The sequence below is a fragment of the Pteropus medius genome, unplaced genomic scaffold (assembly GCF_902729225.1).
Source record: "Pteropus medius unplaced genomic scaffold, Ma_sr-lr_union100, whole genome shotgun sequence".
NCBI classification, from domain to species: Eukaryota; Metazoa; Chordata; class Mammalia; order Chiroptera; family Pteropodidae; genus Pteropus; species Pteropus medius.
In genome coordinates, this window is record NW_024349801.1 from 17,333,328 (window position 1) to 17,357,361 (window position 24,034).

The 24,034-nt window shown below is 44.5% G+C and overlaps 1 long non-coding RNA gene across 20 annotated transcripts in view; it reads right to left on the reverse strand.

The window, feature by feature from the left end:
* The window catches only part of LOC120623021 (uncharacterized), a 560,047-nt gene that overhangs the window by 38,651 nt on the left and 497,362 nt on the right, over positions 1-24,034 (reverse strand). For 16 of the 20 annotated variants that reach the window (XR_005658645.1, XR_005658636.1, XR_005658629.1 and 13 more), the window contains one exon: positions 22,932-23,199. The exons of 1 other annotated variant lie outside the window; for it this stretch is intronic. This is a non-coding gene — a long non-coding RNA (uncharacterized LOC120623021). The remainder of the gene's footprint in view (positions 1-22,931; positions 23,200-24,034) is intronic. 3 more of the 20 variants (XR_005658642.1, XR_005658644.1, XR_005658639.1) reach the window with 1 other exon arrangement.

The window sequence follows — 24,034 nt, forward strand, 5'->3', positions numbered from 1 at the left end:
CAAACCCCTGCACCCTTGCCCACGCCTGTCCCTCCCCTCAGACTGACCTTCCCCCATCCAACGCCTGCTCGTCCAATTCCTTCTCTTCAAAAGCTCAGTTCAAATGGTACCCCCATTATAAAGGCTTCAAGATTCCCACCTATCCTCTAAGACCCCATAGCTTTCTCTCCCATCTTGCCGTACAGCAGCCCACCTCCTCGGCCTAATCGCTCTCTGCCTTACATTACGGTCATGTACGCCCTTGACTGTCTCTCATTCGAGTCGCAAGTTCCTTGACAGCATGGCCTGGTTGAAATTCTTCTGTCCCCTTCTCTGTCTGCCACAGTGTTTGACAGACACACAGTGATATTAAACGTACGCAGTGATACTAAATGACCAAGTGCACGGTGTCATCTTAGGGACCCTCTGCAGTGACACCATCCCTGCCCACCTCGGACTTCCGATCCACTGCTGCGCGAACACTGAGGCGTCCTCTCGATCGGTAGGTAGATGGGTAGACTCACCGTGCCCTGGGGACGACCGCAGTGCCTGGGGCGCGGCCGGATGGCCGCGGCATCATGAGAAGTTTGAGGCTCAAGCTGGGTCGTCGCGTGAACACAGGTATCGATCATGCTGGCTCAGAGCACATCGGAAGCTACGGCCCTCCTGCGGTTCCGTGCCCACACACCTCGCCAGCTCGTCACCTACCTCAGAGTTCAAGTTTTAATTTGAAGTGCAGTGTCTGACCCAACTGAAATGGAATCCGGGGAAGGTCGAATCCTATTAAGTCACCAGACCATAAAGCAGAACTAGGTATAAAGTTGACAAATTGCTTCTCCCCGTGGCAGCAGCTGTGAAGCACACACAGCAAGGCTGGGCTCTGACCCAGGGAAGGGCCAGCGATTCCCTCCTTTTGCCCAGGGACTGGTCTCAGTGTGCCACATCCTTCCCCACGCACGGGGATTAAGCGTTTAACAACTAAGTGTTTAACATGGGTCCTTGTATTTTACTTTCCAATTTGAAGAGAACCTGGGTGTACCAGGGCCAGCTGGCCTGCGGGATGACAAGTCCACCGCAACCCTTTAACAAAGCATTTCTGCTGGTTGTGCACGAAGTTAAAATTGCACAAGTCCCAGAACCCTGCCCTTTCCCTCCCAGAGAGTCCTGGGTGGAGCCAAGGGTGTCAATCACACGCTCCTGAAGAGAGTTCCCCTGCCTCCACCGGAGTGTGCACCATGCTCCTGTTTTTATGCTCTGCCCCAAAGAGATTGCACCCATGGGCGAGGCAAACATTGTGGACATTTGATCTATGTTAGCCCCCAGAATTCTCCCTACAACCATCATGTCAGTATTATGGTCCCCACCGTAAAAATGGGCGAAGAGAGGCCCGGCAACGATAGTTACTTATCCAAGGGCAAAGAGCTAGTACGAGGTCAAGCTGGATATAAGGTTCAGTCTTCCTGATTGCAGATGTTTTAGTCCATCACACAACACGCCTCTCCTTGCTGCCTCCAAAGCCCCGACTTCGGTCGACAACGGCTTCGATGAAACCTAAAAAGCAGCATTCTCCACCTGCGGTGGACCTTACTGGCTTTCGCAGCGAAGTCATCCATTCCGTTGCAGGGTCTTTCAGTGGACTTCACAACTTTCCAGAAACACGCTGCTCCGAGTTTTGCAGACAGCTCTGCTGTCGGCCCCTGGCTTCGGTGTTTCTCCCGAGCCCCCGCCCATTCCACCCAGACAGTGCCTGCGCGCAGCCTCGGTGCCACGCTGACTGCCCCGCCGCCGGCCCCTCGTTCTCATCTCAGAGCCCGTGGTCTAGTGAGCTGCCAGAGAAAGCTCCGTCCTCTGAACGGCAAGCATCATTGCTCAGATAAAATTCTGAACTGGGACTCACACGCTATAGCTAGGGGACACTTGCTCCTACGTAAGCACACTAGTGAACCTCTGTAAGTGCCAGTGTCCCCACTTGTCAAAGGGGATACTGTAACCGTGCCTCCCTCCTTGGAATGCTTTGTAGATAAAATTCTGGTCCTGTCTCATGCATAGAAAGTGCTTCGGGCAGTAACTACAACAGAGCGAAAGCTCAGTACATGCTGGCCCCATCCTCCTCCCCATCAGCTGCTCTGTCTGGTCCCAAGTCGCCAGCGGCCACAGGGCCGGCAAGCCCACCTTTTGCTACTGTGAAAGATAAAGGGATTGGTTGAGGAGGTGGCGGGGTAGCCCTGGGCCCTCCGCGTACTACTGAGAAGCTGTGATTTCCTTCTTACCTTGGACCCAAGACGAGACCCAACATCAGCTGCTCTCCTAAATGCCTTGCCTTCTGATTTCAAGCCATTCGCACTGAAAGAGACTAATGTGCCCAACTTTCTTCCTTTGGGGTTCAAATCTTTTCAGGGCATTCATATTCCTCATGAAAGACGCTCAAGAGGACCCGTCCCTCTGGCCCTCTAGACACTGGATCCACTGGGAAAACCTTTATTTCTCAAAGAAAATAGAGACAGAACTTGGGCCACTGTTCTAGTGCCTGGATCTTTGTCCCTTTCCACTTCTTCAGTGAAAGTCAGTGATCGCCAAAGGCAACCGCATCCATTCTTTCATTCACACTCATTAACTTGTTATTTGAATATATTAACTCTACCCAGGAGATTCCAAATTCTGAGTTCTTTCAGATATATATCTTAATTAATTTTTAAAGCTTAAAATTTATAATAAAAATAATATTATGAGTCTGATTTTTCTACCTTTTCTGCTGCACTCTTCGCATTCCTTTATGCCGTCAGAGTCTACCAAAGATCTGTTATACACCAGGCACTTTGCTAGGTATCAGGAATACAGACAAATAAATCCAGTGTGGATCCCAGAATTAGAATGGAAGTGTTTACATGGTGCAGTGGAAGCACAGATGAGGGTAAGCTCGGTTCTCCCTTAAAGAATGACGATCTGAGGCCATTCCACTCTTGGAAAATGCCTTCCTCCGTCAAGTTGTGGCTCAGAATTCATCTCCTCAGGAAAGCATTCTTAACAAACCATGGCAAGTTTCAGAAAAGTACAGAGAATTTCAAAGACTCAGGGTCACTGGGTTCCATCCAGATTTCCCCGACAGGTTTTAGAACAGATCCCAGTGAAATTATTCATTCCATTCTGGGGAGTTTGACCTGGGAAGTAACTAGCTCTGGAATACAGGCATTTCCCAGATGTTCTCCTGAGATGAAAAAAGAGGAGGAAACTAGGGAACTTCTCAGCAGCCTAGGGAACGTAAACAAGCAACTTCCCAACCCTTTGGGGTTTCTATCCCAATCAGTGATCTTGGGAATTTCATGCAGACCACACTGTGCTGCACCCCCACTCTCACTGTGGGTGTCTTCATTTTGTATGTGGGGGATGGGCCGTGGGTTCTTCGCTGGGGAAAGTTCAGAAAAGGCATTGTCGTCTATGAAGTCAATTATCATATTCAACTCTGAAGAAAAACAGCCCCTTGGGTATGAGAATAATTAGCAACCATTTCACCCAAGGGGCTGTTTTTCTTCAGAGAGTAACAAAGGGTTCTTCATTCTCCTACATGTTTCGCTATTAGTGCTTCATTTAACGCCAGAGGCATCAAGAACGACCCGCTTCGCACCCACACCATTCCCATGACTGCACAGGCACAAGAATTCAGAGAGAGAGATGAGGAAGACTCTGATCTTTGCTTAGTACAGTTTTCAACGTTCCTAATCGGATTTCAGAAGACATGATTATTTCCATTCAGTGTCTTCTCTACTGAATGTAAAAGGAGAGACTCAGGACTCGTGTCAACGTTCCAGGTTCTCACGTGATGAATCTAAAGAATATCACTTCTTATGGGCAAGTCCAGCGGTTTATGAACTCACGATCATGCCTTCCACCAATGGGACAGTGGGCCCGAGATTTACATATCAAGTCAAAGTCTGTATCCTGAGACCCAGTTATCGTTGAACAATCCAAAGCACCCAAGACCCAAGTTCATCATCTCTCCCCTCCCTATATCTTCCCCACTGCGGGTGTCCCCATATGGGTGAAGGAGGTCACCCTGTCATTCACTTCAGAAACCTGAGCACCATCGTGCATCTCCTCCCCCTGGGTCTTCAAGTCTTATTGAATCTCTTCTTAAAATCATAATACCTGCGACCTTTTCTACACTCCCACCCGAACAACAGGTTTAGCTTCTTATCACTTCAGGCATGAATTCCTTGAGCATCTCCCTAAGCTTTCTCCCACCACAAGGCTGACCTGTCCTTCAAACTTCCCCAACTGCTAAAGTAATCTTTCTCCAATGTAAATCTCATTAAGTCACTAACTTCTTTACATGATTGCTCATTCCCAAGCCTTTTCTAGTCCCTGAAGAGCCCTCCATAATCTGTATCCAGTCCTACTCTCTAAATACACTCTATGTGCTGCTCTACGAGAGCATTTACGTCGCTTCATCGTCAACTTTCTTTTACTATTTTGATTTTGTTTTCCCTGGCAAATTCCTCTCTCAATCTGAGAATCGCTGTCTTAATGAGTGAAAGTATTATAATTATTAATACACAGCCTTACGTGTCCAAGTATATTAGTGATTATAATACTAGGAGTTATTTTCTATTTGCTGCTCTTGCTGGTCATTTCATTACTATTCTTCGTTCCTTCTCTGACTTCTGCTAAATTGTTTGAGGTTCCTCTGCTCTGCTTCCCCTGACCTGAATAGTAAATGGTTTTGGGGTGTGTACTCTATTTTGGGGTGTGTACTCTAGATCTATTTTGCTAATTGTTACCTTATGCTTTTGATAAACATATTTGAACATGATTATTCTGAACAATTTTAGAGATAATCAGCATCATTATTCTACACATAACAAGAATCTCAGCATGCTTTAAATTCCATCTGCCTCCTTCATACATCCCCAGCACTCTGCATTTGGAATCAGCTGAAATATTTTAGTTAGAAAAATAATTTTTAAAAATCAACACATTTAAGAACAGGGTTTTTTTTTCTGGTTTATTTTCTCACAATTGTTTATTTTATTCCACTTGTTCCTTGGATTTTCCCCCTTTGCTTATAATTCTTTTTGAGGGATCTGCACATGGCAAACTTTCCAAATCTTTGCATATCAGAAAATCTATTGATTTTACCCCAAAACCTGAATTAAATGTTTTTGGGAATAGCAACCAGATTCAAAGTTAATTGTCTGCCTGACATTAGAAAACGTTGTTTCATCATCTGCTGCACCCAGTGCTACTCTGAGAAGTCCCATGTCACCTGATTCACATCCTGTCACAGGTCATTGGTCCACCTACCCCACTGTGCCTCACCCCAGAAGCTTTTGGAGTTTCCTAAAATTTCACCATATAGAGTCTTATACGGATTTAATTTTCCATTTATTCTGCCTGACATCTAAGAATGTCTTGTGATCTAAGAACTTACAGGATTCTCAAATCCTATGAAATCATCTTTTATCATGTGTTTGAGGTATTGCTGGGTTCGTTCTCTATTCAACTCATGTGCTGATGCTTCTTTTTCCAACAATCTGGTTTTTAATATCTTGGATCTCTAGCTATTTTGTCTGAGATTATGAAGAACTACCAAACTAAGATCTAAAAGGTGTTCTCATTAAGTAGAAAAATTATGCTGAACTGAGCTGTTACCTGGATTGACTAGGTTTAAAACAAATGTGTTAATTTAATAAATCTAGTTTTCACTACAGAAGTTCCTAAAAGGCCTGGACAATTGAGCATTTAAATCCTCAGATGGAGACAGGGGAGGCAAACTACAGCTCTGGATGACTGTCTGACCACATTCTTCTGTGGCTGTCTATCAAAGACCCCTCCCCAATCATACCCTTGCAGTCAAGGCACCCCTGGTCACACGTGTACAAACCTTCGAGACAAGTGAATGACTCCAACGTACCCTAACAAAACAAAACAACAAAAAACAATGTCCCCACACGTGTCCACATTGCATACACTCAACAGCTGAACCAGTGACATGTGATGCAGATGAACCAGGGAGAGCACAAGCAGGTCTTCGCTTTGTGTACTCCGTGACCTTGGTACTTACATTCTCAACTTAACGGTTACATTACCCTACGGTTCGCATTTCATACCTAGTCTCATATGGAAGACATGTAGCTAGTGAATGACTTTGAAAGCCTTGGAAAAGCAATGAGCTCCAAATAACAAAAGCACGTGTTAGAAGATGTTATTAACTCCCTAGCTATCCTCCAGAGTGTTAACAGCACCCGCCCTAGTAGTAGGGAGTCTGATGTTGGTACAAAGTTCCTGGGTCTTGACTTTGGGGTTTTCATTGACTCCAGAGTCACACGTCATGTGTCTCAGAAAAGACAACAGTCACCTGCAAGATCTCCTCATCACTCTCCTGCTAAACCAAAACTCTGGGGACTCCAAGGGAAAGGTGGAAAGACTGTCAGACTGTCAGCCCTCTGCAAGGTGGACACGGCGACATCCGCCTGAGCCTGTGATCTAGTCCCTCCGATATCAAGGGCATGCAGTCTGGAAAGTTTAATCTTTAAAAAAAAAGAAAAACAAAACCAGGTGTTATAGTTCTGGCTTTTGTAACCCTTTCCGGTCAAGGCGTTACCCCGCCCCTGACAAAAGAGGAGAAAGTAAAAACGAAGCTCAAACAGCCATAATTTTCTAACGTAAAAGAAAGAGAAAAGAACTGATATCAAGAAATCTCATGTTTATCTGTTGGCTTCACACACACACACACACACACACACACACACACACAATACACACTGACCAGAAAAATGTGGAGGTTAGGGGCACCAATGCCCATACAGTCAAAAATCTGCATACAACTTTTAACTCCCCCAAACTTAAGTTGTCCCTCAGTATCTGCAGGAGGTTGGTTCCAGGACCTCCTGCGGATACCAAAATCCTCGGATGCTCCAGGCCCCTATACAAAATAGCAGAGACCAGTGCATAGTCAGCTATCTGCATCCAGAGACTCCCAACCATGACCAAAATCAATACAGGTGCTTACTGAAAAAAAATCCAGGTTTAAGTGAACCTACACAGTTCAAACCCATGCAGCTCACGGGTCAACTGTAGATAGAGACATAAAGAGATGGACGTACATTTTCTCAACATAATCCTTTGAGGTAGATGCAATTATTTCATTATTGTATATGTGAATTCAGGCATAAAGTAATAAAAACGAAATCCCTGTATTCATCCTTAGCCCTCGACTAAGTAATAATGTATTCTTGGTTATTATTTTTCCCATCTGATGGCCTGGTACGGTATCTGTTTCATTTGCCCCAGTATCCCTCTGTCTAGCATAGAGTCTGAAACACAGGAGGTGGTCAATGAAACTTGACGCCTGTCTATAAAGCCTCCCATTCTTCATTATAACTTGTGTCATTGTCAAGAGCTGTCATACCAGCTCTTCATTGACTCAATGAAATTTCACTGATCACCTACTATGTGCCAGACCCTCTGCTAGGCAGAGCAATACAGGAATGAATTAAACGAAAAGCGTTCTTGACCATATAATGAGATAAATAAGAATACATTATTACTTAGGTGTGGGCTAAAGAACGGTAAAGGTCACTGGGAAGGAGATGAGCTCAGAAGTGGGAGAAGCGGTGGGTGGGGAGAAGGTGATACCTAACCCTCCACTGACATCAGGGTTAGGGAAACATCTCTGTCAAGAGGACATCACAACCCTTTATCACTCCCGCACTCCTCAAACTCCATGATCACGACTTTGTTGCCTTTGGAACGCACACACGCACACAGCAGATATCGTATTTCCTACGTCTAGCGTTGCCAGATTTAGCACATTAAAATACAGGATTCCAGTTATATTCTAATTTCAGATAAACAATGATATTTTTTTTTTAGTATTTCTCATAGAACACACTTATACTAAAATATTTCTCTTTGTTAATCTGAAGTTAAAAATTAACTAGGTGTCTTGTATTTTAACTGTCAAAACTGCTAGACACTAAATAATTTTAAAGTTAAATAGAATAAAATGCAGATTTTATTAAAATAGAGGTTGGCGACTTAAGTTTGGGTGTTAATCATATATATATATATATATATATATATATATATATATAAATTCTCAAGAAGAGTTAACTTTCAAAGAAGAAAGCAGAATCTGCTAACCTTTTTATCTTTAAGGTTAATTCAGCCTACAAAGACCACAGGACACCAAGTCTGGTACAAAAGAAACACTCAATATCAACTATGATTGTTGAATTATTTTCATTATTGCTGGTAGTGGGCTCGTTAATCCACTATGCCAATATCTAATGCATCTTATTATTTTCCATGCACTGTATTGAGTTTTTCACATACATGGCTTCTCTCAATCCTTCCAGCATCCTTATGAGAAAAATATTATCCTGAGATTACTGATGAGGAAACTGAGGCTAAGTGCTACAGTATCTTGTCCGAGGCATGAGAAACCAGGTTTCAACCTAATTCACCTTGATTCTAAAGCCTGCAGCCTCTCCATCACGATAAGTGCAAACATGGAGTGTTTGGGTTTTCATTTAAAACCTCACTGTAAAGGAAAATAAATTCATGATAGCTAATTCTAATTAAGCAGTGCTAAATATACCTAGTGTACTTTTTCAGTGAGACTTCCTTTGCTCTGTGTGGTTACTTGTGACAGGTCACCCACCTATCTTCTTTGCAGACATAAATAACTCCAAGCCTAAGGAAAGAGGCGTGGAAAGCTGCAGAAGGAACAAAGGAACTTTGGTATGCAATGCCAAGCCTGCTACAATAAACAGGAGCCCAGCACAGACAGCAATGGATTGCAGGCTTTAGACTCTGCTCTACTGACTCAAGACTAAGAGAAGGGCAGACAAAGGGAATGAATCATCATCCCAGGCCACAGACTGTCCTTGGCTGCAGGGAGCAGGTACTACTCCGAGGTGAAACAGATTCAAGTCCTCTGAGACAGCCTTAAGCTCCTTGCCCTCCAGGCCGTTGGTCCATCCGCCAAACATTAAGGGACCAAATGAGAACAAAATCTGTAAAGTCCCAGGTTGTTCATCCAGTATCTGAAAGTCCCCAGACACAATGGGAGACAGAGTTGTGACAGCCGGCAAAGCTGTTCTGCTGAGTAAGTGTGGGTAATAAAAACACCAACAAAATCTACATCCCCAGTGTATCATTTCCTCAGCTCCCTGTAATGTTCATATGATATTCATAATTATGCTCATTTTGCTGCTGAGGTCCCAGAAGACCTGAGAGGTTGGCTATGCTGCTCTCCCAACATTTTACAGCACATTTGCAGGGGAGTCGGAAACAGAAGCCACGTCCACAGCGAGTACTGGAGGTGCTGGATTTCATGCTAGCCTTTAATATCATATTTCATATCTTTAATGCATATTGTCATGCATCTGACTGTCCATATGTCCTATCCTCTCTTCCATTACTAAAGATAAGCCTACCTAAGGCCAGGTCCTCCACCGATGTACCAAAATCCATACTGCTTTTTCTACCCAAAGACATCATTCCAGTATCATCTCTCGTGCCTTTGCTATTTGACCATCCTCATCAACATGTAAACACAAGCTGCCTTATGTACGTCCCCACGCACGGATATGTACATGGAGAGGGCCTTACATCGCCCTATCTCACTCCAACTCCACTTCATTTCTCTATTCCTTTAACATTAAAAAGATGGATTGCCAAGTGGATATAGGATTGGAGAGGTGAATAGACATGAGAAGGCAAATCTGTTAAAAGGGTCATTACAGAATCTTGGTTGGAGATAGATGGGTGACCACTGTGCACTTCTTTCAACCTTTCTGCCTATTTGAAAAATTTCAAAGTAAAACATTGGAGGAAAAGCTATTTCCTTTCGACTCCTTTCCTCCCATCCTCTCCTGAAACTACTCCATTAAGTCTTTCATCGCCCTTACCTTGGTCAAAGTTACCAACGACCTTCACATTGCTAAATGTATCGGTCATTCTCCTATCCTCTTGGTCTATCGGTAACGTTTGACCCACTCCTTCCAACACTTCCCCCCACCCGCCCTCGGCTTCAAGGATATCACTGTCTCTTAGTTTTCCTTCTAGGTCATTGCCTTCTTCTCAGTCTCTTTACCTGTTATTTCTCCCCTGTCCAACATCCAAAGAGTCGTGAGGCACAGGGCTTATTCTTTAGACTTCTTTCCTATTTACACACCCATGTTGAGCTCACCTAGTCTCATGGCTTTAAATGACAGCTTTGCAGAGGACTTCCAAGGACTCTATATCTTTAGCCCAGAACTTGCTCCTGAACTCTGGACTCCTATATCCAACTGCCTATTCTATGCTTCTACTTGGAGGTCTAGGAGACATCCTAACCTTAAAATATTCAGAGTTGAGCTCCTAGATTTATTCCAGCACCCCCCAGTCTCACTCACTCTTATCACCCTGTGAGCAGACCCAGTCTAGACAGCTGGAAGACAAGACCTTAGAAGAAAACCAAGGCACCCCACTCGACATTCTGTCAAATGTAAGACACTTGAGCGAGGCCGTTCTAGATGAGCCGGTCACCAGCCAACAAACGGCTAATGACAGAGGCATGTGTGGGCTCGGGAGAGATCAGATGAGTCAGCTCAGCCAACCCACAGAATTATGAGACCAATAAAAGGTTGTTTTTTTCTTTTTAAGTCATCAAGATTTGGGATGGTTTGTTCTTGATGAAAAGTTCTGGAATATCTAAATTGTTCTAGATAGAATGTGTAATTTTAAGCAGAAATAGTTTCTTGAAGAAAGACAATTACCGAATTCTTTAAATGCAGGAATTAGGAGCTGGTCTTGTCAATTGCCCTTACTTCCTTGAACATGGTTCCTTAAACTGCCCCAATTTTCTCCTCCAGGAAAGTTTTCATGATAAGACAGCTTCTTCAAAGTATCTTTGAGCTTCTTGGGCAAAGCTTTTTGAACACTCACTCGAGGTTACTGAGACACCTGAGCTGATACACTCCCCTCTCAATAAATTACAGAGGATAGAGGTCTACACGGATGTGTCCCGTCTCTTTATTTTATTTAATGCCATGTGATATTCCCTGGAAATAATCTGATCAGTGTGGTTAGTGTGGCAAACACACCTCCATTTTGTATTGATGAACTTTTTAGACTGAATCAAAGTATGCTGAATTATTAAGAACTTAATTTTTGACTCTGGGTTGAATGAAAATAGGTTTTCAGAATTTATATTTCTCAAAACCTTTCCTAAGCTTTGTTAGGAAGCTCTTGAGATCTACCAATTTTGGATTTCAATCTGTTAGAAAGAGTGGTCCACGGGCTTAGCGACCACAGTCCCCAAATCCTGACCCGGAGCAGTTACGTTGGACTTAATGAAACAGCACTAATGAGCCAGCGGCCCGGTGAGATCACTAGAGCAGCATCAAAGATTCCGGAGGGCCTAGGAACGCCCCAGCGATAACTACTTCCACGCCTGCTTCCTCTCTCGTCAGCTTGGCTCCTTCTCTGACACTCTGACCACACGCAGGAAGCCAGCCCCGTGGGACCCCCCGCGGACCCCCTCTCGCCTGGCCTCACTCACATTATTCGCCTCTGTGCCCCCGCATCTCAGCTCAGCACATCTGGTTTGCTCTTAATATGGTCTTGCCACTGTGAGTGTATCAGCCATCTGCCCTACTGGACCGATACTTCTCGCGGTCAAGCTCTGGGTCGTATTTACGTCTGTAGCCTTGTGCCCAGCACAGCACTGGTGCTCCAAACACAGTTGCTGACTGAATGAAGTAAACAGCTCCATGTCTCATCGTCAACGACCGATCTCCCCCAGGAAGCTTGACGACTGATGAGAACCATGCAAGTGTTTGTACTGTCACCGCCGTCACCGCTGCCACCATCATCATCACTCACTTCTTTTAAGGAGCTGTTATTTCCAGGATTTCATTTGTTTCCTCCGTCTTTGTTGTATAGTAAGCAGCGGGAAACTGGGCAAAAGTCCAGACTTCCTGGCTCTAAGTCAGTTCATCCTTCTTCAAAACATGATTGCCGTTAGCCTGACAGAGGCCCAGAGAGGTCAACACAGCAAGAGCGGCAGAGGTCCGGAACAGCACATCAGAGCTACCGCCCCAACACGTGAGGGGAAGAAAGTTACCATTCAGAAAACAGCACCTCTCTCTTATCACTGTCCTCGTCACTCTCATTTCACCTCCTTTAAAAAAAAGACTTTAGTTTTGCAAGCAGTTTTAGGTTCATTAAAATTCTAACAGAGACAGGTATAGAGATTTCTCAGATATTCCCTGGCCTCATACGCGCCTAGCCTCCTCCACTGTCGACATTCCCCACACCCCCCGAGTTGAACATTTGTTATAACTGATGAACCTGCGTTGAAACATCATAATCACCCGAACTTCATAGTTTACCACAGGGTTCCCTCTTGGTGTTGGACACGCTATGGTTTTGAAAAAATTGTATAATGACATGTAACCATCATTAGAGAATCTTATATAGGAAATTTTCACTGCCCTAAACATCTTCTCTGTTCTGCCTATTCACCCCCACTCCTCCCCAGCTCCTGGTAGCTACTAATCTTTTACTGTATCCAGCTGTGTCTTTTCCAGAATGTCATATAACTGGAATCATACAGTATTAGTCTATTCGGATTGGCTTCTTTCACTCAATGTGCACTTAAGTTTCCTCCAGGCCTTTTCATGGCTTCATAGCTCGTTTCTTTTTAGCACTGAGTAGTATTCCATTGTCTGGATCTACTACAGTGTATCCATTTATCTACTGAAGGACATCATGGCTGTTTCTAAGTTTGGCAATTACAAATACAGCTACTATATACATTCAAGTGCAGGTTTTTGTGTAGATAAAAGTGTTCATCTCCTTCGGGTAAATATCAAGGTGTGCGGCTGCTAGATTGTGTTGTGAGAGTATGTTTATTTTTTTAAGAAATTGCCAAACTGTCTTCCAAAGTGGCCCTGCCATTTTACATGTTTCACCTTTTCAAAATTCTCACAACACTCCTATGAGGTCAGTAATAATTTTGCGGTGAATTTTCTAGGCAAGGCAGTGAATAAATAACTGACCACCCACCATCCTTTAAGCCAGCTTGCTGTCCTGGATGTTTTAAACTATTTGTACACAGCTTCAAAGTTTTTCACAGCCCTACCTCCAGGTCATATAGAAAATCTATGATATCTATTAACATGACCAAGTTTATTAGAGGCTGAGTAAAGAGGAGAATGTTCTTAGGAGAAACAAACAAAACACTAACATTCTTGGGGACCAAAAATCTCTTCAAGACAGAGGGAGGTCCAAAGCAGGCATATTTAGTGAACATAAATCTGTCATTATCCAAAGTGTCTGAGCCCCAGGAATGTTAAATAGGTTGTGTGTCACTCTGCTCATAGGCCATGCATGTCACAGGCAAACACTCTGAGAGCTTGGATGTTTTTGGAGGAAGATAGTTCACAAATGTTGCATGGGGCGTCCAAATGTTACATGGAACATACTTAGATGAAAAAGATGTCACTTATCTGAAATTCAAATTTAACTGAGTGTCCTATATTTTTATTTGCTAAATTTGGCAATCCTAGTTAGGTCCCGTTTCACAGTGAGGAAACTCTGTGAGAAAACTAGCCCTCCTGTGTCAGCGGCCAGAACTGTGACCTATGTCCATGCCTACGCCAACTCTTAGCAAGGAGGCAGAACCTACGCGCACGGCTTGAGTCACTGTGGATAATCCCTCTGAGCTTCCTGAAGCACACGGCCGTGGGTGCAGAGCAGGGCTGGTGAGCCACAGGAGGAAGGGGTGGGAGCTGGAAAGGCAGCCAGGCAGCCCATCACAATCATTAATACATGGTGCCATGGCTGACGCCCTCTCCAGTCCCAGCCAAGCGCACATGTTCTTAGGACTTAGTCCAACACTGCGATGGAGGGAGCTGGATGCATAAAGTAAGGCAATCTCTAGTCTGCTTTACTAGCCTGCTTTACTCGTATATTTTTGCCACATCTTTTGGTAGCTACCACTTCATTCTCTCACTTCCAGCAGGAAGTGCCTCAGAGGCCATGCTGCTTTGACGTGTAACAGACCCAAGCTTTGGATCACACGCAGCCTTGGCCAAAGATCTCCCCTTCCAAGGCTTCATTCTACAGTCCTTCAAAAGAGCGTGGGGGATTCACCACGAGGGAAGTAAAGTCCCTCCTCTATCTTTTAGCATAGGATGGATCCTCCCATCCTACACTGGCTTTAGCATCTCTCAACTGTCACTAACTTTTTCATCAGCGTTCTAATGAATATCAATCATATTAGGCAGGTGCTGCTGATAAAAGGTGAATACAATGCACCCTCCCACCCCCGCCACTGCTACCTGAGCTCACAGTCTAAGAGCTAGACATGTAAACAGCTAAGTGCCATTCGGTGTGGGGAGTGCCACTGCAGAATTATAAATAAAGTACTAGATGATGTCTGAGGAAGGAGAGAGCAAGCATCCCTATGTCAGGGAATCCAGGAAGGGTTTAGAGATGAAGCGAGCTCTGAATTAAGTCTTGAAAGATGAGTAGGGTTTCACCATTCAGGTAAAGAGCCTGAATGTTCGGGGAGCGGTGGGAGGCTCCATTTGGACGAGAAAAGGTTCCACGATGGTGAATGATGATGAAAACAGGTGGCGGGATTACTCCTACAGCAATGGCGCTACAAGAGCAGGATGAATCCGTCAAGCTTTGTGAGCGCCCAGAAGACAATTATTTCTAATGCATCAATTCTTAAAATGCCTTTCCTGGCAACATTAATTCACTTAGGTGATATTGAAGCCTCTTAAAAAAAATAGAGCTGCCAGCAATGCATTTCATAGCGATGTGATGCAGGATCTTAGAGCAGAGCTTAAATGCAGTGAGCACGTGTCGCCCCGCTGCGTATTTGCCCCTTTTGTAACATGGATCCCAGCAGAATGGACACATTCCACAGGCAGCGTTTGCCTGCCTTTCCATCTCATGGTGTTTTATAGCATCCTCAACCTAAATGAGGCGCCTAAAAGGGTAGTTTTCAGGTTGAAAATCAGTGTCTATGCCTTTCAGTGGGGAGCTGACATCTCATTTTTCAGGGGTGACATGCCATTACAAAGATGCATTGAAAGGTTAAAATTCAAGCACACTCATGAACATTCTAAGCGGCACGTGAGCTGGAAAGGAGCTCTCATTAGGTGTAATGGCTCTTCTACCTTGAAACGCAGGAGGAGGACGCACGCTACAAGAAAATATAACAACCCACGTTGGGTAAATAAACACTCTCAAGGAAATCGCAACAAATGGGGTTTTCTTCCGTTTCAAAATGGCGCAGCGCTGCACATCACTGACAAAGGGAGCCGAGCCAAAATGTGGAGCCTCACGGAGACAGAGTTGGGTTTGTTAGGAGTCGGTCGCCTTTCAAAAATGGCCAAGGCACCGGGAAGACACGTGCCATTTAGTTATCATTATCGTCATCATGGGCAGGGTCTGGGGAGGGCATTCACCTGCCTTGAGTGAGCTGAGAGCTTTCCTCACAAAAGCATCCCCAGATGAGGGGGCTTCATCAGCTCCACTTTGAGATGCGGACACTGAGAGATGGCTAACCATCACACCCAAGGTCACGCAGCTGGAGAGTGAAAGCACCTCGGTAAATCCAGGTTTCCCTGAAAACTAAGGGAGCTCCTTCCCACTGAAGCCTAGAGGGACTAAATGATTTGCTCACGGCCACTAGACCCCTGGAGGGGGTTAGAGTTTGAACCCAAAATCTCATTTTTCCTGGCCAAGTTCAGATTGTGCCCTTTCGGTATGGTGGTGAGAATAAGCTTCTTCTCTCAAACCTCTTGACCCACTTAAAACTTTTAGTCAACTTTACTTTGACAACTGTAGTTTCTGATATTTCTGCCTTCTGTTTGAAAGGGAACTTGATAACCTTTAAAACGCTTCTTCAGAGAAGAAGAAAATACCATTTATATTCCTGCTACAATCCTCATGGTTCCGTTTGCCTCTGAACTGGCTTTCTTGGCCTCCCTTGCACCTTAGGCTTTGTGCACAAACTTTTTGAGGTTAAAACGAAAAATGAAAATTCAGTTACTCGCAGGGGTTGTGGGAGGCAAGCCTGAAAGGATTCCAGAGAGCCGGCAGTCACGGGCCACGTTTTCAATGGAGCAAAAGGGTCAAGAGTCATTTTCCCCATGTGGCACATGTGTGAGCATGTGTGAGAGAGGGAGCAGGTACGCGGGGGAGGGAGGAGGAGGGAGGAAAGGGGAGATATCGAGATTGACAGATTATAACCAGAGCAGAAAAACACCAGTTCAGGCTCTTTTAAAATAAATTTAACTTTTGGGCAGAACCTTGATTTCCAAACAAGGCTCACGGCATCTCCATTTTTCTCACTTTAAAGCTTCCTATTGCCTCCAGCATTTCTACAAATATTCCGTTGTAAAACAGTCGCTTTGTAAGCACAAAGGAACGCCATAAAACAGAACTGGCACACCACACGTTCTCTCCCAAATAGCAATGTATCAGACGTGTGGCTCTGACCCGCCCTTGGTGAAGAGGCCCCAGGTAAGGTGTGGTCTGAGTGCGTCCTTCCCTCCTGCATGCCACGAGCTGAGAAAATACAAACGGTCGGCCTCTTCATGTACAAGGACAACCAGGCCAAAACGACCAGACTCACCCCTGTGGGCAGGTGGTGGGATGTCATAATCCGGTGGCCTCATGCTCTGACTCCCTTTTTCCAGTTTCCGAATAGGGTAACTTGATTTGCTTCTCACCGACATCATTACAACAGACTCATTATTCAGCCAGGCTCTGGGGTGTGGTGTCCTGCATCCCACTCAGGTCCTGAGTCCTTCTCTTCCTTTCTTCCTTTTAGCACAATTCAAAGAGAAGACTGTACTGAACTCTCGGGGAGCAAAAACCGAAGATGAACTCAATGAACATAAAGGCCGTGGAGACTGGTGTGGTTTTTGGAATCCACTTTTAAACTGGCGTGTTTGTCACCTGTACGACTTCTTTACACTACGAGACTCACATTTAGAACACAAAAGGAAACCTCAAGCCAAGTTCCAGCTTGAAGCTCATCAGTTAATACCTGAGTGGTGTTTACATATCACAGAATATTATTCAGCCATGAAGAGGAAACTCTGACACATGCTACAACAGGGATGAACCTTGAAGACATCATGGTAAGTAAAACAAGCCTTTCATAAAAAGACGGATACTGTATAATTCCACTTATAGGCGGTACATAGAGTAGTCACATTTGTAGACACAGAAAGTAGGATGGTGATTGCCAGGGGCGGGGGGTGGGGGGTGGAATGGCAAGTTGTTCTTTAAAGAGTAGAGTTTCGGTTTTGCAAGATGAACAGAGTGTCGGTGATGGACAGCGGGGATGGTCACGTGAAATGTGACGGTACTTAATGCCACTGAACTTGATACTTAAAATGGTTACGACAGCAAACTTTAGATTATGTGTAACTTAGCACACACGCAAAAAAAGCTGAAGACTTTTCCTCTAAGATCAGGAACAAGACAAGGATGCCTCTGCTCACCACCTTTATTCAACATGGCACTGGAAGTTCTAGCCACAGCAATTAGGCAAGAAAAAGAAAAGGCATCTAGATAGGAAAGGAAGAAGTAAAACTGTCATTATTTGCAGATGACATAAAATTATGTCTAAAGACCCCACTAAAAAATTATGTCTAAAGACCCCACTAAAAAACTGTTAGAACAAATAAACAAATTTGGTGAAGCTGCAGGATAGAAAATCAACATACGAAATCTGTTGCATTTCTATACGTTAAGAACAAACTATCAGAATGAGAAAACAATTTCATATACAAATGCATCAAGAATAAAAAATATATATGAATATATATGAATAAGTACATATTTATTCATATATATTTTTTATTCTTGATGCATTTGTAAATGCAAGGAGGTGAGAGACCTTGAAGACACAAATACTATAAATAAAAAGATATTCAGTGCTCAGGGACTGGCAGATTTAATATTGTTACAATGTCCATACTATCCAAGGCAGTATATAGATTCAGTGAGATCCCTATCAAATTTCCAATGGCATTTTCACACAAACAGAACAAACAATTCTAAAATTTGTATGGAACCACGAAAGACTCCAAATAGCCAAAATGATCTTGAGGAAGAAATACAAAGTTGGAGGCATCATGCATGCTCCTTGATTTGGAACTATATTACAAAGCTACAGAAATCATAACGGTATGGCATTAGCATGAAAGCAGACACACAGATTAAGGGACAGAACAGAAAGCCCATGAACAGAAGAGAAATAAACCTATGCATATATAATCATTAATTTGTGACAAAGGACCCAAGAATATATAATGGGAAAAGGACAGTCTCTTCGAAAAATGGTGCTGGGAAAACTGGACAGCCACATGCAAAAGAATGAAACTGAACTTACTCCATAAAAACTAATTCAAAATGGATTAAAAATTTGAACTAAGATCCGAAACCATCGAACTCCTAGAAGAAAATAGGCGGTAAACTCATTGATATCGGTCTTGGATATGATTTATTGGATTTGACACCAAAAGCGAAAATAAATAAGTGGCACTGCATCAAACTAAAAAGCTTCTACACATCCAATGAGACCATAAACAAAATGGAGACACAACCTACCAAACGAAGGAAAACATTTGCAAATCATATATCTGATAAGGGGTTCACATGCAAAAAATATAAAGGACTCCTACAACTCAAAACAAAAAAAAAAAAATCCAATTAAAAAAATGGATAGAAGATCTGAATAGAGATTTTTTTCCAAGGACAACATGTAGATGGCCAATAGGTGCATGAAGAGATATTCAAAATCCTTAATACTCAGGGAAATACAAATCAAAACCACAATGAGATATCGTCTCACACCTGTTAGAATGGCAGTTACCAAAAAGAAAAGAAATAACGGTTGGCAAGGATGTAGAGAAAAGACAATCTTTATGTATTGTTGGTGGGAATGTAAGTCAGTGCAGCTACTATGGAAAACAGTATGGAGGTTCCTCAAAAAAATTAAAAATAGAATTATCATATGATCCAGCAATTTACTTCTGGATATTTATCCAAAGGAAACAAAAACACTAACTTTAAAAGATACATGCACCCTATATTAGTTGCAGTATTATTTACAATAGCCAAGATATGCAAGCAACCTAAGAGTCCAATTTTTTTGGCGGGGGGAGCTTTTTACCCCTTTATTGCAGTGATATTAATGAAGACAACTGTTTTTTTCCTGCCTTTTGACAATATTTAGAATTTCTGTGGAATAATAATTCTGAAGTAGCTCATAAAATATTTGCTACTAAACATTACAAAGGCACAGAAAGTGAAAATTCAATTAAAATTTACTAATGCAAAATGTGACGTGTCTGTATACAAACACACATGCACACACATACATGTCAATATATACACATACACAATGGAATATTATTCAGCCATAAAAAAGAAATCTTGCCATTTGCAACAACTTGAATAGACCCTGAGGTCCATTATGAGGGCATTATGCTAAGTGAATTAAGTCAGACAAACACAAATACCCCATCATCACACTTACATGTGGAATCTTAAAAACAACTGAACTCACAGATACAGCGAACAGAGGGGTGGCTGCCAGAGGCGGGAGATGGATGTTGAGTGAAATGGGTAAAGGAGACAAAGGTACAAACTTCCAGTTATAAAATAAGTCATGGGGATGTGATGTACAGTATGGTGACCAGCGTTAATATGATGGTATTGTATATTTGAAAATCGCTAAGAGAATAGATCTTAAAACTCATCATGTACACAAAAAAAGCGTGTGACTGTGGTGATGGATGTTAACTAGACTTATTGTGGCAATCGTTTTGCAAATACTCAAATATAAAAGTATTATGTTTATAGACCTGAAACTACTATAATGTTATATGTCAATTACATCTCAACTTTGTTTATAAAGGGCACATTTCGAAAATGGTTTTGCTTTTTCAGCCTGGCTTCCACGCTGCCTTCACTGATCTTGAAATCTTTAGATGCCACAAACTGGGCTCATAAACCGAAAGGTATTTTCTTTACCTTGTTGGAGACAAATGAGATATTGCCTTGTTGATTGAAATGACTTTTTTTTTGTCAACTTTTAAGGTTCAAATAGACCAAACTTACTCATCCCAGTGAGCATTAGTTTCATTCAAATTGAGAATTAAGGGTGCCTTCCAGGAGGAGCAAAAAGCAGAACTGGGGCACTACCGCATGAATAGCCTGCAAGCAGACAATACCAACAGACGAGTAGCTGGGAGGCAAGATCTCAATTCCTTTCTGTTAATTATCTCATCCATTTATTCTCCTAGTCATTCAATAAATAATATTTTGCTCATCGACCTTTTTCAAAATCTTAGAACAATGAGATGTACTCGTATAACTTCATCTAATAGGAGAAAAAATACAGGACATATGCACAACTAGTCAACAAAAGATTCAGCTGACATTTATTAAGCTCCTACAATAGGCTAGGAATTGGGCAAATAAAACTATACGGCCATGATTTTCTAATTTAACTCTGCTTTTTATTTAAACTGAATCAATAGGCTATTGTTTTGCTTATACGCGTAACAATTCATTTAATTCCCAGCCCGACTGTCCCTAATCCTGGCTCACCAAAAGCAACATTCCCACTCGCCTGCAGCCGCATATCAGTGTAAAGTTCCATGTGGAGCTCAGGAGACATTTTGGTGTCATCAACGTGTAGACAGATGGTAGATGAAGCCACGAGGTGCCAGGAGATTGCACAAGCAGAATACAGGTAGTGAGATAAGAGAGATGAGGAAGAAAACTTGGGGACCATCAACAAAGAGAATGGGCAGAGTAGAAAGACCAAAAGAGAGAGATGTCACCAAATTCAAAGAAGAAAGTTTAGAGCAGAAAACAAAAACAACAGCATCTAATGGTGTTGAGTAGGATGTGAAGTGATAAATCATTAGGATGGGACATTTAGGGGGTCCCCTGGTATTTTCAGAAAACTATTTCTATAGAGTTGGGTGATAAAAGTAATAGTGACACATGAATAAAGTGGAATATGATGGAGCAAATGAATGTGGATAGCTCTTTTAAGATGATTGATGAGGAAGTGGATGGGGCATCGGAGAGTAGCCTCAAAGGGCATTGGGTGGACGCACAGCTTGGAGGTCGAATGGTGGAATCTGCTGATGAACGTGAGTTGGAGTTGAGCACTTTTGTAGGTTGTGGTGGGAGTGATTTGGGGAAGAGGAGGGAGGAGGAGGGGAGAGGTGGGAGGAGTGAGGAGAGGAGTGGGGAGGAAGGGGGAGGAGAGGGCATAGTCAAGACTCGAGAAGTAGGAGGTCAGAGGAGGGAATACCCCTGGTGGTGACACTGGCAGCCAGAAGCAGGCAGAAGGGCGCCCTCGGTGGGAGGGAAAAGGAAAAGCAGACCAGACTCAGCATCATCTCTTCCAGAGAGCCCTCCATCCAGACCCTGGCTCACCTACTGCCAATTCCCGTCCTTGCCATGGCAGAGCCACGTGCAGAGTGGGTGCAGAGCAATTATTTGTAGCATATAAAGAGAAACTATGTCATATGAGGACCAGAAATAGACTGTCTGGAACCCCAAGTGTTGAGCCAGCTCCACTCTGGTGTGAGCAGCCGGTGCTCGGGCCCCAATGATGTCTGCCGCTCCCCTGATTCTCCTTCCTTGCCTCTCTCTCCTTCCCACTCTTACTTCTTATACACTTCTCTTCCTGAGGACAGAGACCCTGGGTCATTCTGTAATGTACTGGAAAAACCCAGAGCCCTTTGTGAAAAGGTAGGCAGAGCCTTTCCTCACAGCAGGCGACTTGAGCAGTACTCTGCCAGGTGGGGGGAAGGGCTGGCTCACCTTCCTCCTTCCCTCCCCTTCCCTGTCCTGGACAGGAAGCTCTCCTGAGGGCGGCCCTAATGGTGCTTCAGTCCATGCAGTGCCCAGCCCTAAAGTGAGTGGGTGTCTCAAAAGTAGTCAGCAGCCCCCTGCTCTCCAGGAGCGGGGGAGAAATCAAATTCAGTAGAAAGATGGTGGGCAGGTGACACCATCTACTGCCTCCCGTCCTCCTCTCCCCACAGTTGGGGCCGATGGGCCCCACAGAGAGGCTCAGCCCAGCCCATGGAAGAGCTGGCCTCTCACAGAGGGCTGACCTCCACCCTTGTCACTCTCAGTCCTAAACGCCACTTCCCGCCAGTGGGCCCTGACCCCAGGCCTCCTCCTGAGAACTTGGCTTCTGCCTCCTTCCGAAGGCAGCCCTACGCTATGTCCCAGACAGACTCGGAGGATAGCTGTCCACCTGGAGTTAACGCCCATATCCCCCTGCCTTCCCTGTCCCCTCTGCAGAAAATGCGCGCTACTCCTGTGTGCCAGCCTAGGTCACGAGCCCCAGTCCACATCACAGACAACTGTTTGCTCCTGCATCCGCCTTGCCCTGTAGCCTGCAGGACACCATGGAGGAGACCTCCCAACGCTAACCGCTCCCCTGAATGTCACCACAAAGGCCCCCCTGACCAGGCTTTCTGACTCCACACTGGCCTCACACTCCTGCACTGAAAATAGTCACAATGACAGAACCCACTTTACAGGGTGGTACCCAGGCTTCAGTGAGGTGGAGAGGTAGTGCGAGCCACAGACACCTGGCCTGTCATCAGTGTGGGCTCTGGAATTCAAAAGCACTTCGGGAGGCACCCAGCCTGCGGCTCCTGCTTCAATCCCAGCAGCACACACAATGTGGCCCCTGAGACGTGGCCCAGCAGGAAACAGGCAGACAAGGGTAGATCTGAGTTCAGACAGACCTCAGTGTGAATCTAGACGCCAGCACGTACTATCTGTGTGACTTAGAGCGAAGTCAATAGTCCCCTGGAGCCTCGGCGTGCTCATCTATAAAGCCTCCCCGGCAGGTTTTGTGTGATAATGAAATGAGATGAGCAGGGACATACCTGTACTCAGACGCGCTGAACGGAAGTCGCACTCCTGCTGGAAAAAGCAGGCAGGACCACCAGGCTTTGATCCAGGCCACCTCGGTATTTCCCTCAGAAAAGCACTGCATCCTTTCCCGGAAGGAACCGCAAATTGCCTGTGTTGACTTCTCCCCAGGCCTGGGGCTGTGTTTGATGTAATCAACAACTGCCCATACCTGTTTGCTGAATCTGACGCATGGGCTGGCATCCAGGAGCCTGCATGTGTTCTTCCAAATTAAATGGGAACCTGGGGCGAGAATGACTTTGTCAGGATGCGGGGTCAAGAACTGCCCTCCTGTTTTCCTACAACGGTTATTTACAACTGTGTGTTTCGCCCAGTGTCATTTGTGGGCTGCTAACTGCATCCTATTAAAAAAGGATGGGAAGGAACAGGAACGCAGGCCTCCGCCAGCCTGCCCTCTGAGCCACCCGAGAGAGGGCAGGTGGGCGTCCAGGAGCAGAATGCCAGGGCTTGACTGCCAGATTTCCAGTTTGGGAATCTGGGCAAGTAACTTAACCTCTCTGAGCCTCAGTTGCCTCATCTGTAAAATGGGCATTAGAACATGCACTGAGGACACGAGGTGGCCAAATGAATGGCACAGTGCTGACCTGCTGTGTGTGTACTATTTAGCTGGAGCTGAATGAGGAGGATATGTGTTCCGGGGTGTTCTATAATGGAGAGGGAGAGAAAGTAACAACGGTGTAAAGGACCCACTAGGTGCTACATTCCATAGGCTCTTGTATTTCACCCTCAAAACAAGCCAAGGAAGTGAGCACATTATTCTCAGTCTAAGGGAGGAGGCTGAAAGCCTCAGAGAGGTCAAGTGACAGGTTGAAATCTGCATCAATAACAAGGGAAGTTCAGCCCATGTGCCTGCCTCCTACTAAGCACCCTGTAATGCCAGGATGCCTGGGGGCTGATGGGGAATTAGGAGTTCGCAGTGGCCTGGTTTGCGGCCTGGACAGGAAATGAGAAAATGGGGCTGACTCACTGAGTAGGAGGACATCCCCTGAAGCCTCCTGAGCAGGTATGCTGGGTGCTGCCTGTGGCTGGCACCCCCTCCCTGAGCCGAGGGGCTTCC